Consider the following 18,400-nt stretch of genomic DNA (forward strand, 5'->3'; position numbering starts at 1 on the left):
GTCCTTCTTAAACTGAGGGGCCCAGAACTGGACACAGTACTCAAAACTGGACACAGATCTGAACTATTCTGAAATAAGTACCATGAAAATTGTCAGCTCTGCACTCTTTTCTGGGGCTTGTTTTCAAAGTTGTAAATGTTTGTTACCTTTTTCTTCTACTGTTTCTCCCAAGCTACAAAAATGTCATAGGTGCAGGGAATACAAAGTGCCTGTGCAGGCCTTTCCATTAAGAGCCTTGTTTCACCACAGTGAAAGATGGTACAACAAATTTCCAAATCAGAGCTTTAGTTAAACACAGACATGTTTGAGCTGGAATGATTCAGATGCAATTAGGAGTTTAGAAATGGCATCAAATCTTCAGTGCTAAATACCATTCCCCCCTCTCTGAGCCAGGTTTGGGAAGCCCCTCAAGTGAAAAGTTGCTGAAATCTTTTCATGAGAGGCATTCCCAAGAAAGGTCCAAATGGATGATTTGATCAACTCAGTCATCAAGGGTGTCACTGTCAGCAGGGATATTGCACCCTTCCTGTCCTGAAAAATCAACAGCTGAAGCAGATCTGAGGAAGATGTCAATTAAACTCCCTCTTATCTTCCTAAGGAGCCAGAAGCTCCAGAACCTCATTGCTGTGGGACCAGCATGCTCAATAAACTGGTTGGAGCAGCAGCCTTCCAACAGTGCTGCAACAAAGGTTAGCCCAAGGGGGCCTGACCATGCCTGACAGTGAACCCCAGGAGCACTCAGTGCCATAATAAATAATGCAGGGCAAACATAGAGAAGGAATGAGATGTGGGAAATGTGATATCTCAGTTCTGAAACCCAGGTGGACCAAGTTGGCAGTCTTGGATAGAAACAGAATAAGTGTGAGAAATCACTCATCCTTAATAAATACTAGTTTCATAGGCCCTGCTGGTTGTGAGAAGCATTCAGCAGCAGCAAGTCATTGAAAACAAAATGTGCATTTTTTCACTTTGGAGGGTTTAGGATTCGATTAAGTACAAAAAGAGGGAGCTCAGTGAGTAAAAGGACTAGACTCTCACTTCAGGGAATTCAGGTCAAGCCCTCTGTGAAATGAGTTCACATCTCAGCTTGGCATCTTCAGCAGATAGTAGCTCACATCACGAAACCACTGTAAAGTATTTGGCACAATATGGCATGTCTGAGGATCTCTGCTCAGAAAAGGTGGAAGGAGGAGGTTTAGCCCACATTAGCCCTGGACGGCATCATCCCTTAGCTGCAGGGAGTAAGCCTTGGGAGGTTTGGACCCAAAGGATTGGATTATCTTTAACCTGGAATCATATCTGCCAAGTAGAGACCACCAGAGTTTTATTTTACACTTGAAATCAAATTCTTTCCCTCCTTTGAGAGATGGCAGTGTTGAAGAAGTGGACTCAAGTAACCTGCATAGGGCCCTCTCTCAGAGAGAAGAGAAGGTCTATACACAAGGGAAAACAACTCAACTTGGGTGAATCTGCAACCACACTGATGTGTTGTGGGCTGTGTCCAGCTAACCTCCAACCACTTGTCTCTAGGTTCTGCTGATGCAGTGTGGCTCAGATACTACTCTGGAGCTACCACATCAGCTCCCTAGGGTTCATAAAGCCTAGCATACCATGGTGAAGCCACAGCTACCTGCAGTAGTTAGAAAAGCAAAGGCAAATCAACAAAACCTGTGAAGTGAGGCACCTAAATTAAAATATGTAAATTAGTCCTCAGGAAGAATAACACATAGCAAAAAAGGGCAATGCCTTGAAGAATGAGAACACCCTCATTACCTTCCTCAGTATCTCTGTACAGATCATTCCAGGTATAATCCTGGGGCACCTAAGCAAGTCTAGTACCTTCCTCTCTCAAAGCCCATTTTCTCTCTCAGCTCATTTGCTCCACATGCATTTTTTTTCACACAGTATGATTTTTCTTGACCCTTGGTCACCTGTACTGCTTGGTACACCCTCTAAAGCTTTGCTGATAAATCCATCTCAGCGTGCTCTTTCAAGGACATAAAGCAGAAGGATGTTTTCAGTAAAGAAAACCAACAACAAATCATATGCATCAGGCTCTGAGCTCCAGTACTTTATGACTTTAGCGGTGAATGCTTCACTGAGTTTTTTTGCAGCTCTAAATAGGTTTACATTACAGTTGTGTGAATGTGTAGATGCCCTCTAGTGGTGCATTTCTCTTCAATGTCTGCTGCTGTGCCCTAAAAACGCTCCCCCATGGAAGGCTGTGTGCCCTCCTCTGTAGTGCTTGGCATAAGGGAGATGAACCACAGTGCAGCCGCCAAAGAGAGAGGACAGCATGTGTAACTCCAACTCTATGTAAAGCCAGGTTGAGTCATGACACTGAATCATGCATCCCTTTCAAAACAGTAGGCCTTGTGATGAAAACTACCTCTAGCAGGACCTAATGCAACATCATCTCCAAATCTCAGAAAAGCATGAATTTTCCTGCCAGTCTCAGTCTCCCTTGACAAACATTCTCCCTCTTTGCATAGCCATCCCTTTCCAATACTGATCTCTTTCCCCAGTCGGGTTCTCCATAAGAAGCAAATTCCAACAATTTGCTTCTGGAGTGAGCTGACCTTCCTAAGAACTGGGAACAAGCCATTCTGCATCTTCAGACACTGCTGCACCAAAAGAAGTGTGGCCAGCAGATAGAGAGAAGTGATTCTGCCACTCTACTCTGCTCTGGTGAGACCTCCCTTGGAGTATTGTGTCCATCTCTAGAGCCCCCAACTCAAGAGGGACATAGACCTGCTGCAGCAGGTTCAGAAGAAGGCCACAAAGATGACCAGAGGGCTGGAGCTCCTATCCTATGTAGACAGGCTGAAAGAACTGGGGCTGTTCAGCCTGAAGAAGAGAAGACTCTGGTTATTTACAGTAAGAGTGGTAAAAGAGTGGAACAGATTGTCCACAGGCGTGGTTGAAGCACTCTCCTTGGAGACATTCAGACTTGGTGTGGGCCTGGGCAGCCTGCTCTAGTTGGAGGTGTCCCTGCTGACTGCAGAGGGGTTGGACAAGGTGACCTTTGAGAGTCTCTTCCAACCCAACGCAGTCTGTGAATCTGTGAATACCAAGCAGCCAAAACATCATCAATGAAAAAGATGGGAGCTTGATGGAAATTTTTCCATGTGTGCTTGTTACAGTTCAGCCCCTTAGTGGGGTTATTGTGTGGTCCTGTTTTCCTGCAGAGCAGCTGGAAAATGCTGTAACCAAAGCAACATATTTACTCATGTCAAGCAGTATAGAGCAGGCTGTAGTTTACTATATTTACAGTGCTAGCCACAGAGGCATACATAGGCCAATCTGATGCAGTCATCCAGTGTCTAATTTGTTAAACTTCATGACAGTGGATAAAAGGCCAAAAAAGCCTCCTTCCTCAATTCACCTGCTGCAGGCTGCTGTATGAAGCAGCTGTAATGGGAGGCCGTTACAGGGAACCCACTTTAGACTCTCGAAACACCTTACTCTAGTTTTAACAATTGCAGCCAAAACCCCAAGGACAAAACCTGCAGCCTTTCTGTGGCTTTTTCTGACTCTGTCTTGCCTATCCCAACCACAGTGAGATGTTCTCTTGCAAGTATCGCTATGGCAGTTTAAGAAGCTTCTGTGGATGAACAAACTAACCTGAGTCAGTTGGCACTGTGAAACAGCAAAGAAACATTGCAGTTGTTTATTCAAATTTGGCACAGGGTTTTAATGGAGAAATGAGGTGGTGATGTTGTTTAATACATCAGGTAGCCTTGCAGGAGGGCTTTTAACTGTGGTCTTAGACTATAAACGTTATCAATTCTTGGAATATACAGCTAGATTGGCAGTTTAGATTACATTTTCAGCTGAGCATGCTTGCTCTCAATATATTTAGAAAAGCTAGACCCTGCACTTGTTTTTTTCTCCTGGAATACAATCATTTCTGGAGCACTTACAGTAAATGTAAAGAAGGCCAATTACACTTAAATCCTGGAATGAGGATCAGCGGTTGGTCCAGCCTAGCATATTGTTACATTATCATTCAATCAGCCAAGACACTTAAACTAGGAATGTAAAATCTTTTCTAGATAAACCCTAAAGGTTTGTGCAGCACCTAGCACAATGATGTGGGCCACTAGAGTTATCAAAATACAAATGAAAACCATAGCAGAAGGGAGCACACGCATGATTGTGTGCGAGATAGTGGCAATGCCCAGAGTAGACCTCTGAAGAGATCCTTGCCAGGGTGGGGCTGTAGGATCAAAAGAAACAACTTAAAAATAATGCAAAAAATGTTTCCATTGACAACAGCATCTGAGTCCTAATGAGGCCTGAATAAACACTGCTCTCCTGATATCCTTCATCTTAAATCCCACCTTCCAATTCCAATTTGATTGGAGCATACCAAAAGAAGAGGGATAACGGGGGTGTGTGTGTGTGTGTGGTGTGGGGGTGTGGGGTGTGTGTTTGTGCGTGGTGTGTGCAGGGGGAGGAGAACCTACATGGATTTCAGAGTTGCTCCATGTCTTTCAAGGAATGACTCGCTACTGATGACCAACACAGGGAGGGGGATGGCCAAGGGTCCCTGAGGTAGTCTGACACTCAAAGCACAGTGTTATGAAAGCAGACATCTTATAAATAATTATTTAAGAAATCTGTTCCATTCCTTTGCACTGACCCCAGGTGGGCAAGCCAGCCCCTTAAAGATGGTCTTTCTCTGCTTAACCAAAAAGGTATGAAAATGAAGCACTTGCCAGAGAAGCTGTGTGCATTTGCAAAATACATTTTTCAAGCCCAACATGAAGTGGCTGCTTGATAAAGTCTTTGTGTATCTTCAAGCCACTTGCCAGCTATTATTATCATACAGAAAGGTCATTACTTCTCCTACATTCTGCCTTTCACAACTATTTCTGCAGTAACCAATTTTTGAGAAAGGAGCAAAAGGGAAAGCCACACAGTGCTAATTACACCAGAGGAAGAAACTTTTCTATTAAGAGACTTCAAAACATTGGTTGTGACTTCTACGGACCAGGGCTATGCTGGTGTGCGTCTAAATGGAAGGATCAACTTTCAGTGCTTGGGGTGTAATTTTAAAACAACATTTCATACATCTCTGTCATGCTGTCAAAAGCAGACATCAAGGCTCTGCATTATTAACATGTCCAGAGACGGGCAATGAGGCTGCGGAGAGGCCTCGAGCACAAGCCCTATGAGGAGAGACTGAGGGAGCTGGGATTGTTTAGCCTGGAGAAGAGGAGGCTCAGGGGAGACCTTATTGCTGTCTACAACTACCTGAAAGGTGGTTGCAGCCAGGAGGGGGTTGGTCTCTTCTCCCAGGCAACCAGCACCAGAACAAGAGAACACAGTCTCAAGCTGTGCTAGTGGAAGTTTAGGCTTGAGGTGAGGAGAAAGTTCTTCACAGAGAAAGTTCTTCACAGAGAAAGTTGTTGGCCATTGGAATGTGCTGCCCAGGGAGGTGGTGGAGTCACCATCCCTGGAGGTGCTCAAGAGGGGATTGGACCTGGCACTTGGTGCCATGGTTTAGTAGTCATGGGGTCTGTGGTGACAGGTTGGACTTGATGATCTTTGAGGCCTCTTCCAGCCTTATTGATTCTATGATTATGCAAAAGCATGAGCACCCTCTTGGGGGAAATGGCTGTCCTGATCATCTACCTACTTGGTGCTAGAAGTACCTCTTACAGTGCAGTATTTGGCTATTTTGCTTAGTTTTATAAAAGTGATTTTGCTTGTAATCCAATCTTTTCACTTTTGCATCCCTATCCTGACTTTGTCCAGCTACCTCTCATACACTTCTTGGTTTTTATTCTGCATGTACCAGCCTCGCTGAGTGGAACTGAATCCAGGCCAAGAAATTCTTGTCTCTTCCCAGATGCCAAGCCTCTACTCATGGGGCATTGCTGTATATCCTCTAACAAGTGAAAACACAGGATTTGCAAACCATTGGGTTGCCCTGGAAAATAAATCTTATGAGGAGCAACTGAGGGAGCTGTTTAGTTTGGAAAAAAGGAGGCTGAGGTGAGACCTCATTGCTCTCTACAACTACCTGAAAGGACATTGTAGAGAGGCTGGTGCTGGTCTCTTCTCACAGGTAATTAGTGACAGAACAAGAGGGAATGACCTCAAGCTATGACTGGGTAGGTTTAGACTGGACATGAGCAAAAAAAATTTCACAGAAAGAGTGGTCAGGTATTGGAATGAGCTGCCCAGGGAGGTGGTTGAGTCAGCACCCCTGAATGTGTTTAAAGTTCATTTGGATGCTGTGCTTGGTAATATGATTTAGGGGTGAACCTGGTAGAGTAGGGTTATTGGTTGGACTTGGAGATCCTGAGGGTCTTTTCCAACCTCAGTGTTTCTGTGGTTCTGTGACTCTGTCTTGGAGCACAAATGCAGCACTGTTTGGCTCTAACTTCAAGAGGAGCAGTCTGCAGACAACTGGCATTGAGAACGCAAATCAGGGTTGGTTAATAGCAAATAGGATTTCCCCCTGCTTCAGAATAGGCTCTCAGATGAGAGAAAACACTAAACCTGAAGAAATGCAGACAAGTTATTTTAAGCAGACCTTATTCTTCGGTCCCACTGGATATAGTTAACAAGCAAAATGCAGGCTTAATGTGAAGACAGAAGTGCTACACTTAAACATGTCAACTCAGGCACCAGTAGCTGCGCAAGCACAGCAGCATGCAGCTTGGTGCAGGCCTAATTTGCCCTGCTGCTTGCTGAATGCCAGCTTGTATAATTCAACAGTAATTTGCAGTAGCCATACCCAATTTCCATGTCAGTTGCAGCTGGGTATGGGCTTTTTCTCCTGTAACTGAGTTACATACCTTCCCTGTGCACTTGCAGTTTTAATGGCTCTGATATATGATAACGGCTCAGGGTGGATGGGGAGGGGGATTAACATTTGTGTTCTTGGGGCAGTCTAGGGACTGCCAATAACAGAGAGATAAATCATCAGTGTTAATCAGCAAGTAAAATTCTTGCACATCAGTTACTAAAGGGAAGGCCTGTGTTTAATACTGGGCCAGTGTGGATCTTTGTGCAGTATGCAGTCCTGAGACCACTGAGTTTAGTCCTGCACAGTGCTACGTATACTCCTACACTACATCAGCAGAAGTCAGGGCCCACAGCATCTTCCAAGCATTTTCTTCCTGTGGCCTTGCTACCAATTAAAGCCTCTTCAGGAATCAAATCCTTAAATCATTCTTACTTTACTTACACTCCCTCTTCCCTCCCCCCCTTTTCCTTCAACATCTGTATCCTTACTCCTGTGTGTAGCTTCTCAAAGTTTCTCAGGCATGGAGGAGCTGTAAGAATTTTGCTCTAAGTGAAAAAGTGAAAGAAAAAACAAAGTGATTATGTCTACCAGATGAGCTCAGGAACACACTAGGAAAGTCAGTGCCCTTAGCAGGCTGTCTGCTGTTTACAGTATTGCTCTTACTGCACCCAGCCATAGGAATAGAAAAGGCTGGGAGGCAAGGTCAATACCTCCTAAAGGGAATGGTCACTACAAAAATAATGAAGAAGTGCAAACTGACTCAGACTGAAAAGTCAGAATAAGGCAGCATTCAGAAGGGCAGAGATGCCACAGAGCCCCATCAGGCGTCTAACACAACCACATGTCAGAGCCAGAGGCAACTCCATGGCCACCAACACAACCAACTGCCTCAGGACTCACACAAGGAGCCAGATGCTCTGTCTGGGAATCACTCTTCCACAGGTCAGCATCAAGATCCCAGGACTGTCATCTTGAGAAGAGGAAGAGCAAGAACAACATAGTGGCATAAAGCAAAAGTTGAACAGGACTATATTTGGTTTTGTTTAGTTGTTTTTTTTTAATCCACTGAGTTATACTTTTGCTTTGCTGCATGACTGGCTTTGCTTATAAAAAAGAAAAAGAGGAGCCTATGTTCTCTTTATGAATATTAAGCATGGGTCTAAACAACATGTTTCCCAGCAGTATTGCCTCAGGCTTGGAAACAAACAAAAAAAAACCCCAAAACCAGCCCCACATGCTCCTTTACAAATCACACCCTCAGATCACAGGCTGATGAGGCAAACAAACCCCTCCCTGTCCTGCAATGGAGATAGGCCAAGACAAGAAACATTTAAGCTAGCTCTCCACCCTGCACTTCTTAGATAAGAGTCTGGGCCATTCTTGATTTGGGTAATTGAGACCAATGACAATTGCAAAATCTAGCTCAAAGGCAGTATCCATCCTTGGAAGGATACCCATCTGGGAAACCCAAGCTTTGAACAGTCAAGTGAAAATGGCAATATTTTAACCACCGAACAAAACCATAACGGAATGACCAATTCCAGTTCCCTTCACAAGATATTTTAACAGAATCACAACTGAAAAGAGAGAGCTTGAAAGTTTGACCTTACAAATTGCTCAGTTTCAAGCAGGCACATCCCCACAGTCTCTGATGTTTGCCACCGTAGAGTTCCCAACACCCAGTGCACTCCCAGGATGAAGTCTGCATCAAACATGAGGAAATTTAGGCCGCTTAAAATTTGGTCTACAGGTATCAGAGGTTTGCTATTGGAAGCATCTGTGGTGTGTTTGCTTCAGCTGTGTTGGGGCATTTTTTGTATTGGTAGCTTTGTGCTGCTGCTGCTGCTGTGGCTCAGTATTCCAGCAGAGTGGAAAGAAATTCAGGATGCCTTGTCAGAATGCAGGTGACATCATGGGTCTGGCATTTGGGCAAAGTGTACGCATCTGCCACACCTGGGGTAGAAAGAGAGCTTCCTCAATAACGGAGCAACCTGGCCAACCTTCTTGGCATGAAGTAAAATGTTGCTTTTCCGTAATTACACCTAGTATTTTGTTGTTTTGTGGGAACACGTCTGGAGTATATGACACAGAGTCACAAAATGATAGGGTTTGGAAAGGACCTCAAAAGATCATCCAGACTAATCCCCCTGGCAGAGCAGGATCACCTAGAGTAGGTTCCACATCTAGGTAGGTTTTGAATGTCTCCAGAGAAGGAGACCCCACAACCCCTCTGGGCAGCCTGTTCCAGTGCTCTCTTGCCCTCACAGTGAAAAAGTTTTTCCTTATGTTTGTGTGGAACTCCCTACACTTCAGTTTGCACCCATTGCCCCTTGTCCTATCATTGGACATAACTGAGAAGATAACAGACTGTAAATAGAACTGCTCAAAAGGACATATGGGGAGAAGATACCCTCCAGCATCTTCATCCAGCAGGTGGTACTACTGGCAATGGACTTTGTTCCAAATCCCACAAGAGGAAAGGAGAGATCCTTGTGTAGAAAATAGAAAGATTCATCCTAGAAGCAAAGAGTGCTTTTGCTTTGGTATCCCCACAAGGTTTCCCTCAAGTGACTCTGTAGCAGCAGGATGAATCAGACTAGATCAGAGCTGATGTGGCAGCAATGACAGTGTTGCCTGCTCAGTGACTCCCAGAGCTGACTTCCCAGGGCCAGCTGTGGTGGAATGGATGCTGCCAAGCTGGACTGTGTGTCTGCATATTGAAATGATGGTTGAATATTTAGCACTCAAGCAGACAGAGGGGAAGCCTCCCTGACCACCGCTCGATTTAACTGCATCTGTGGGGGTACTTGAAGAGACTAGAGATCATCAGGTTTTCTAGGCCATAACACTGAGTGTACACACAGACCAGCATCCATTGCAGAGCTCATATTCCTAACATAATTGCTTATATTGCTTTTTGGAACTGTTTATCATGGTGGCTTTATTTTCCCCTCCATTTTCCTGAGTTCCCTGTGCTTTCATATTCCAAATGCCTCTGGGGTGTGGGAAAGGGATGTGTGTGTGGGGTGTGTGTGTGTGATGCTCCTGAAAAAGAGGTTAAGATGCTTAACATTGAATTACCTTGAGCCAGAGCTGGAGTGTGGCTTTACAGGTAAGCTCAAACAATTTTGACACTTCATGTCATGAGAACATAGGGAAGGTTACACACACCCACACCCCTCTGTGTGTATCTATATGCAGCAGGGGATTTCTCTATGAAGGCTGTCACGTGGAAATGCCCATGACCATCTGGCCCTCTGCACAAAGAAATGGAGACTTTTGTCCATAGACATAGCTGACAGTGCTGTCTTCACTATTACAAGGTAAGTTACTGAAGATAAGACAAAAAGCATTTGAACCTGGGATCAACAAAGGACAGGGAAGCTGCATAAAGAGAACAATCTCAGTGAAAGCTTAGAATAGAAAATGAAGAGGGAATTCACCAGTACATTATTTTTCATTGTCATTAGAAGGTGTATAATGATATAAACACAGAGCATTCAGGCAGGATGTGGGATTCATATTTGTTGTGCTGTGTTAGAGTGACTGCTAGTGGAATTAATTGTGAGACTATTATTCTGTCTGAATCTAGCTACTTCATCCTATTCAGACCCAACCACAAAATAATTTTCAGTAGGTTAAAAAAATATTCACCAAGCTGTTCACTTAAAGAATAGGGAAGCTATGAGATGATTGAACTGCCCTCCTGGCTGCAGAAAGAAAAGATAATTATTGGACATCAAATAGGAGAGCTTTAAAAATCAAAGCCAAGGCAATTCGAAGCAGCTACAACACTCAAGCTGAAAAACGGTGAAAGAGAAGCAGTCACTGGCAAATATTATGTGTCAATTCATTTTAACATGGAATAATTTTTATGGCTATAACCCCAATAAGAATGACAAAGTCACTGACTAGCTGTTTTGTTTTGTTTTGTTTTGTTTTGTTTTGTTTTGTTTTGTTTTGTTGACATCCTTTGTAACTGCCTTCAGACTAACAGATCCTTCAGAAGACTTGCTGTTGCAAACCCACACCATTTACCTTTCCCCACAAAGATGAAGCAGGACTGTTGTGAATTTGATTTCAACATGAACCTCCAGTGAACTATCTACTCACAGTCCTTCTAACATACTGTGTCTTGATTCTTAAAAATGAAACTCCATCACCAATTCTGGTTTAAATGTCAAATACAGCTTCAAAACCTCTGACATTTAGGTTTTTTGTTTTTTCTTTCTCCTTTTTTTCACCCATCACTTTACTTAAGGTAAATTTCCATGAACATCTCATCTCTCATTGCACTCACATCTCCCTCATTTCAGTGACACCTTCAGAATACACATACATGTTACCAAATGCATAGGAAACACCATAGGACCTAGATAGATGTTCTGAACATGCTTTTTACATGTGCACTCGAAGAGATTTTAAGAAGGTCTTTCTCTCCTCCTGAGTTTACCCATCATATACCTATGAGAATAAGAATGTGTGTCTTTCAAACCTGTGATCTTCTCAGTACTGTTTTATGCAACCAGGTTTAAAAGGGTAGTTTGAGAACAGGGAGAGTGAAAAGAAATTACAGTAATCACAGAATTATTGAGGCTGGAAAAGACCTCTGAGATCATCAAGTGCAGCCTATGACCCAACAACATGACATCAGCTAAACCATGCCACCAAGTGCCACATAATCTTTTCTTAAAGACCTCCAGTGATGGAGATTCCACCACCTCCCTGGGCAGTCCATCCCAGTGCCTAATCAGCCTTTCTGTAATAATAAAACATGAAACCTTGAGTGTGGGAAGTGTCAACACATAGGCAGTAGAGGGTTTATACCAGCAAATAAACTGCTTTATCTGTTTGATGTTCACTATGTTAAACAGGCACATTTAATGACTCAGATCAGCTTGAGCTTATTTGTGTGGGTGTCACACAGAGGACTATTGGAGTACACCAGTCCATAGATGCAGAGAGATTGCTGCAACAGCATTGTTTTTCCCTGATATGGTTGTGTTGAATGATCTGTGTTTGCAGAGCACCAGTGGAGAGACAGTGCTCCTCCTCATGGGTAGAGGCCCAAAGGGTTATCACAGGATCACAGAAACATTCAGTTTGGGAAAGACCCTCAGGATCACCAAGTCCAACCAATAATCCTACTCTACAAGCTTCACCCCTAAACCATATTCCCAAGCAACACATCCAAATGACCTTTAAACACATCCAGGGTTGGTGACTCAACCACTTTCCTGGGCAGCACATTCCAATGCCTAACCACTTACCCACTGACCCACGGAACCACAGAATGGTTTGTGTTGGAAGGGACCTCCAAAGGTCATCTAGTCCAACTCCCCTGTAGTCAGCAGGGACATCCTCCACTAGATCAACTTGCTCAGAGCCTTCTCCAGGCTGACCTTGAATACGTCCAGGGATGGGGCTCATTCTGGAGTCATAGCTCTACATGCTTTGTGGACATTTTACTTGGTGAGCAAGAAGAACCTAAACAATTTCTTCAGGTTTTAACACAGGGCTCCCCACTTTCAAGAGATAAATGCTTCTACAATGTCCTGGAAAATGGGCATCTTTCAATTGTGAATCCTTTCTTAATGATCAAGACTCTCAGAGTTGCCCAGATACTTTCATATGGAATCAGCCACAAGATATACAGAATAGAATACAGAATTAACCAGGTTGGAAAAGACCTTCGAGATCATCAAGTCCAGCCTATCACCCAACACGATCTAAGCAACTAAACCATGGCACTAAGTGCCTCATCCAGTCTCTTTTTAAACACTTCCAGTGATGGTGACTCCACTACTTCTCTGGGCAGCCCATTTCAATGACCAATCACTCTTTCTGTGAAGAATTTCTTCCTAACATCCAGCCTAAAGCTCCCCTCGTGCAGCTTGAGACTGTGTCCTCTCGTTCTGGCACAGGTTGCCTGGGAGAAGAGACCAAACCCCACCCGGCTACAACCTCCTTTCAGGTAGTTGTAGAGAGCAATAAGGTCTCCCCTGAGCCTCTTCTTCTCCAGGCTAAACAATCCCAGCTCCCTCAGCCACTTCTCTTAGGGTTTGTGCTCCAAACTCCTCATATATTTGAAATGACTAGGTGGAGTTTAGTTTAAGACTCCATCGTCAGAAGGAATGTGCTCAGCTGGACAGCACAGCAAACACTTAAGAGAAATTGGGAGCACGAAATTGGGAGCACAAAATTCGCTGTCTATTTGTAAATGGTAAAAGAGATAAATCTATGACAATAAATTAATAGGAATAAGAAGTTAAGCATAACCTTTAGACTGCCAATTCTGTGAAGCACTAACAGTTCAGTTCTGATCCATCTCTGAGCAATGTGGACTCTCTTCTGCCTCTAGCATTATTCACAGAAGATCCATAACTTCCTCCTTGTGTTCTCTATAGTTATGGTGTTCTTACTCTTGTTTCCTAGATCAAGGAGATTACTCACCTTAGGATAGCTCCCAGCTAAGCTAATGAAGGCAATGAAGCTGGCCTTTGGAGAAAGAAGTCTTTAGAGGTTTGATTTTTTTCTTTTTAATGGATGATAACTTTAAGAAGAGAATATTTACAAAATAATTTTAGAGATGATGAAAGCTAAATTAGATCCACAGCAGATGGAGCTGTGTAAGTGAAGTGTATAAAGGTGGGCTACACTAATTTCTATTTAATTTTTTCCCCCCAAGTTTATCTCAGCCACTGATGTGGTTTGTACCCAGAGTTATGCAGGGCATGAAATCAGCCTCATTAAAATCGGTAGGAGCTTATAGACTTCAATGGAACCAGGGTTTAATCCAGAATGTTTTACTTCCCCAACTTTACAGCATCAGAGAATTCAGTTAAACATATCTTATGTAAGTTTCACAAAATCAGGGATGTAACCCTATGGAACTGCATTGGGCCATGTTTAATACCCACTAGATTTGCTGTAGCCCCCCATGACTGCATTAGTTTTCATTGACTTCCCTGGATCAGAATCAAACTGAAGCAAGCTCAATTAATTTCTTTAAGGACTCAGCAGTCAATGACTGCAATATAAAACTACTAATTACTCGGACTATTGTTCTTATTTAATTCCCATTCCCATCCTTCACTATAAAAGGATGCTATAGCCACATCATTTAAGCATTCAACCTTGAAATCTCACTTGCCTTTTTTCCATATCTTGAATATTCTTAACTTTTAATGATGAAAGCCAGAAAATTGGCCTGCAACCACTGATCTTATTTGTATCACTGACGTACTGCATCCCTGACTCATGCCAGAAGGTAACACAGCTCTCAAATCCAGGCAAAAGTATTGAATTACATGTTTGTTGGGAGGTGAGCAGAGGAGAGTTTAGATAGCAAGCTCTGGGGAACAGGAAATGCAATAAAGGACAAAGAGCAGACAAGTATTTTGTGCAGATGAAGTGCCTGCAAACCATAGCTTGGTGTTAAAGCCTGAACTTTAGTGAGCAGGCGATGAGCTGGGTTCATCTAACACCAACAAACATGATATAGCTACAGGGCATTTCACCCTAGTTAAATACCAGATGAATTAAAGGCTGTTGCCAGCAGCTGTGGTGAATGTCACTGGGATGCCATCTGATTGCTCTCTGAGTTTTGTGAGTGAAGTATGTCGGCTCCTTCTTTGTTAAGGTCAGCATGTATTTCTAATGGTTCATCTGCAGGGCTTTGCTGAAGGCACCAGTGAGAACACAGGTGCTGGAAAATGTCTCTTTCATGCAGCACAGACTGAAACAAGCAGGACTGAATAGTGTCAGGAGGAACTTTTTCACGAACATGATTTGCAGTGTGGAAACAGAACTCACAGATCAGGACATAAAGTGACAGGCATTTGTGGGTGAGACAAACAACAGGAATTGTTATTTAACTTGCATAAATAATTTTCCATGAGTTACTTCCTTCTGAAATTCAGGGAGACTTGCATATGTTTAAAAACAAAAAGTCTCAGGCCAAGGAAGGACCAAGGACTGCCTGTTTTCAAGGCTTACAAGTTTTTAACTACTGGGTCTTGAGACAGTGATCCAGAGAAGGGGTTGTGAGCCGCTTAAGCCTCCTCATCCATCCTGGATTATTACCTACTGTAATCTAATTATTCCTCTGTTCTTTTGCACAGGATAAAGTGAAGCTTGGCTTTCATAGTAATGTTACATTTCAGGTCACTCTCTTTCCCACCCATTCTCAGCTCTTCCTCCTTCAGTCTGTCGACAGACTACTTGGCAGAGGAGTAATTCTGAATATTTTTTGTTGTGGTCACCAGTTGTGTAACAAAATAGGCACTCTACTGTATCTTATTATTCCTTACCAAATACATAGCTAGATGTGTTCCTCCCCTGGGGATGTGAATTCACTTAAAAATAGTTTAAATGTTAAATTAATATTTAACCATTATCACCAACAAGCAAGATCATTCAGCTGTCCCAAGGGTCTAGGATAACTCTGCAAGGCTAACTCTCTGTGGGACAACTCTATGTGGCCAGTTCTACAAGGGGAGAACTCTAAGCAGGTCAGTGGATTCTGCTGTTTGTCTGGCATAGGGGTCTACAGCACTGGATACACACCCCTGTATTTTTTTTTTCCCAGGATCACATAGAGCTGGGCAAAGAATTTGGGAGCTATTGCAAATGTTCCATCCATGCACCAGGAGCTGGGTGTTTGCAGAATTTGCAGCCATTGTGTTCAGTTCAGATATAAGAATCCTCCTAGATCCTTCTCAAATATCACCAAGCAAGAATGACTTGTGCATACCTGGTGTTGGTGAACAGGTCTTGGATTACTTGGGCGACACAAGGTCATCCAGGCTCTCTGGGTCCAAAGGTGCTGTGTTGAATTAATTTCATCTTCAGCACATTACTTTTTGAGAAGCTTCTGTTCTCATTACTGCAGCATGAACCACTGAATGCAAGTTGGACATTTCTTGAACAGTATCACAGTATCACTTAGGTTGGAAAGGACCTCGAGGATCATCAAGTCCAACCTATCAACACAGACCCCATGACTAGACCATGGCACCAAGTGCCACGTCCAATCTCCCCTTGAACACCTCCAGGGTCGATGACTCAACCACCTCCCTGGGCAACCCGTTCCAATGCCGAATGACTCGCTCGGTGAAGAACTTCCTCCTCACCTCGAGTCTAAACCTCCCCTGGCGCAGCTTGAGACTGTGTCCCCTTGTTCTGGTGCTGGTTGCCTGGGAGAAGAGACCAACCCCTTCCTGGCTACAACCACCCTTCAGGTAGTTGTAGAGGGCAATGAGGTCACCCCTGAGCCTCCTCTTCTCCAGACTAAACAATCCCAGCTCCCTCAGCCTCTCCTCATAGGGCTTGTGTTCAAGATAAAAAGGAAAAAGATGAAAAAAGGAAAAAGATAAAAAACGATAAAAAGAAAAGGAATAAAAAAGGAAAAAGAAGAAAGGAAACAGATAAAAAGGAGAAAAAGATAAAAAGAAAAAAGAAAAAAGAAAGCAGAAAGAAAAAAAGAAAAGGAAAAATCTGTGATATTTTTCTGTTGCTTTTAGTGAATTAAATTGGCTCATGGGGAGTTGAATATCTGCTCCAGCTGGAATAAGGGAAGGAGCCTGGATCAAGAGAAATTGTGAAGAAGGAGTAGGGGAGGCCACTGTCTGTGGCTTCAGTATCATACTAAAAAGTACTGTAATGAATGAATATGTGGCAGGAGGTGACCAGTTCAAACCAAGTCAAAACAGTTTGAAACAACAATAGAGAAAGCCGTTGCAAAACCTGTCCTGTCATCTTTCTACTGAACTTTTACTCTCTCTCTCTCTTTTTTTTTTAAGGTTAAATTATGAGGACATTTTGTAAGATCAAATAAATGTGTAAAATCAAAACAATGTACATAACTAGTGAAATCTCACTTAGCACAATGTGTGCAAAATCAACAAGCTGACCTGTCTGCTCCCCCAAAGCAGAACTGAGGGAAAAGTAACACACAAAACTTGGGGTTGAGATAAAGACATAAGAGTTTAATATAATATAGCATATAACATCACAACTACCTTAGTTTAGCCTACTTGCAGAAAAGCACAGTGAAATGTAGGAAAGCAAAGAGCAGCATGAGATAGAAAACCAAATAAAATCCCTACCAACATGCTACCTGACTTCCACCTGTCTCACCACCATGCCTGTGGGGAGGAGCCAACACCCAAAAAAACCTGGAACTCTGAAGCAGTAGCTGGAACAAGAAGCCTCCCATGTTACCATCTGACCTTCAAGCCCCATAATACTTTGCTCCAGCCAACACTTTCATTTTGAAGCTGGCATGAGGCAGGATGGTGTGAATAGCAGCAGACTAAAACTCAGCCCATGACATACAAGTACTCTCCCACACACAATGTTTCCTGCTGCATGTGCCTTCTTTGTGCCCTTCTCTGTTCTTACCTCCCACCGTGAAATGAGGTGAAAGATTCACAGTCTTGCCACTTAGTCATGGCTTGTGTTGCAGTAAAAACAGAACCCAGGATAAAGATGGACAAGTCTTGAAACAAATAAATGTTGTCCTTAACTTTTCAAGATCTACCAGGATCAGTCAAAAAAGTATATTGGGATTTTTGCAACAGCGTGGAGCTAGATGTGCTCTCCAAACCAGGACTGGGCTCAAGAAACCAGTTCCTACCTTTCCAGCCCTCATAAAACTTCCACCACAACTCAATGAACAAGAAGCAAGCCATCTGTTTCAGGGGGAGATTAAAGCTCATGCCACTTCACTTGATTTCAGGTGCTTCTCTTGCAGAGCTTTCCTTCTTTGCTCTGCCACTACTGGAACCTCTCAACCCCATGTTACCTCTTCCAGCCTTACACTCTCACTGTGCAGCATCAGCTCTGGAGCTAATTTGATTCAAAAATTGAGCACTAAACTATTGATATTCTTGCTGCATAATGTTCTGTTGGTTCAGCAAGCTTGGCCACTACAGTATAGTGTCAGAAGACCACCACAGCTGGTGCAGGGTGGATAGGTTGCCAATAGGTCAGCTTCAGCGGTATTACATACCCACTTGGATGCTTTCTTGTGCAGACTACCCTAAGTGATTCTGCTTTGGCAGGGGGGTTGGACTTGATGATTTCTGGAGGTCCTTTCCATTGTCTAGTGTGCTGTGAAACCGTAATATGTGTCTTTAATATGAATTTTTACTATCCTTAACTGTTACAAGAGCACTCAGCCCTAGAGCTATTATTTTGATCAATGTACTCTACACCTTCATTTGCTGCTTGTCTTGGTGGGAGCCAAGAGAAGTTAGTCCTGGTATGAATAGAGTAGAATAGAATAGAATAGAATAGAATAGAATAGAATAGAATAGAATAGAATAGAATAGAATAGAATAGAATAGAATAGAATAGAATTAACCAGGTTGGAAAAGACCTTTGAGGTCATCGAGTCCAACCTATCATACAACACTAATCAGCTAAACCACGGCACCAAGCACCCCATTCGGTCTCTTCCTAAACACCTCCAATGATGGTAACTCCACCACCTCCCTCGGCAGCCCATTCCAATGGCCAATCACTCTTTCTGTGAAGAACTTCTTCCTATCATCCAGCCTAAACCTCCCCTGGCACAGCTTGAGAGTTCTCCGTGGCTGAGTTCTCCGTGATACTGAACACAGTGTCTGTCCT

This window comes from Melanerpes formicivorus, unplaced genomic scaffold, assembly GCF_026170545.1.
Source record: "Melanerpes formicivorus ecotype bairdi unplaced genomic scaffold, bMelFor1.0.p_v2 SCAF_24, whole genome shotgun sequence".
Classification (NCBI taxonomy): Eukaryota; Metazoa; Chordata; class Aves; order Piciformes; family Picidae; genus Melanerpes; species Melanerpes formicivorus.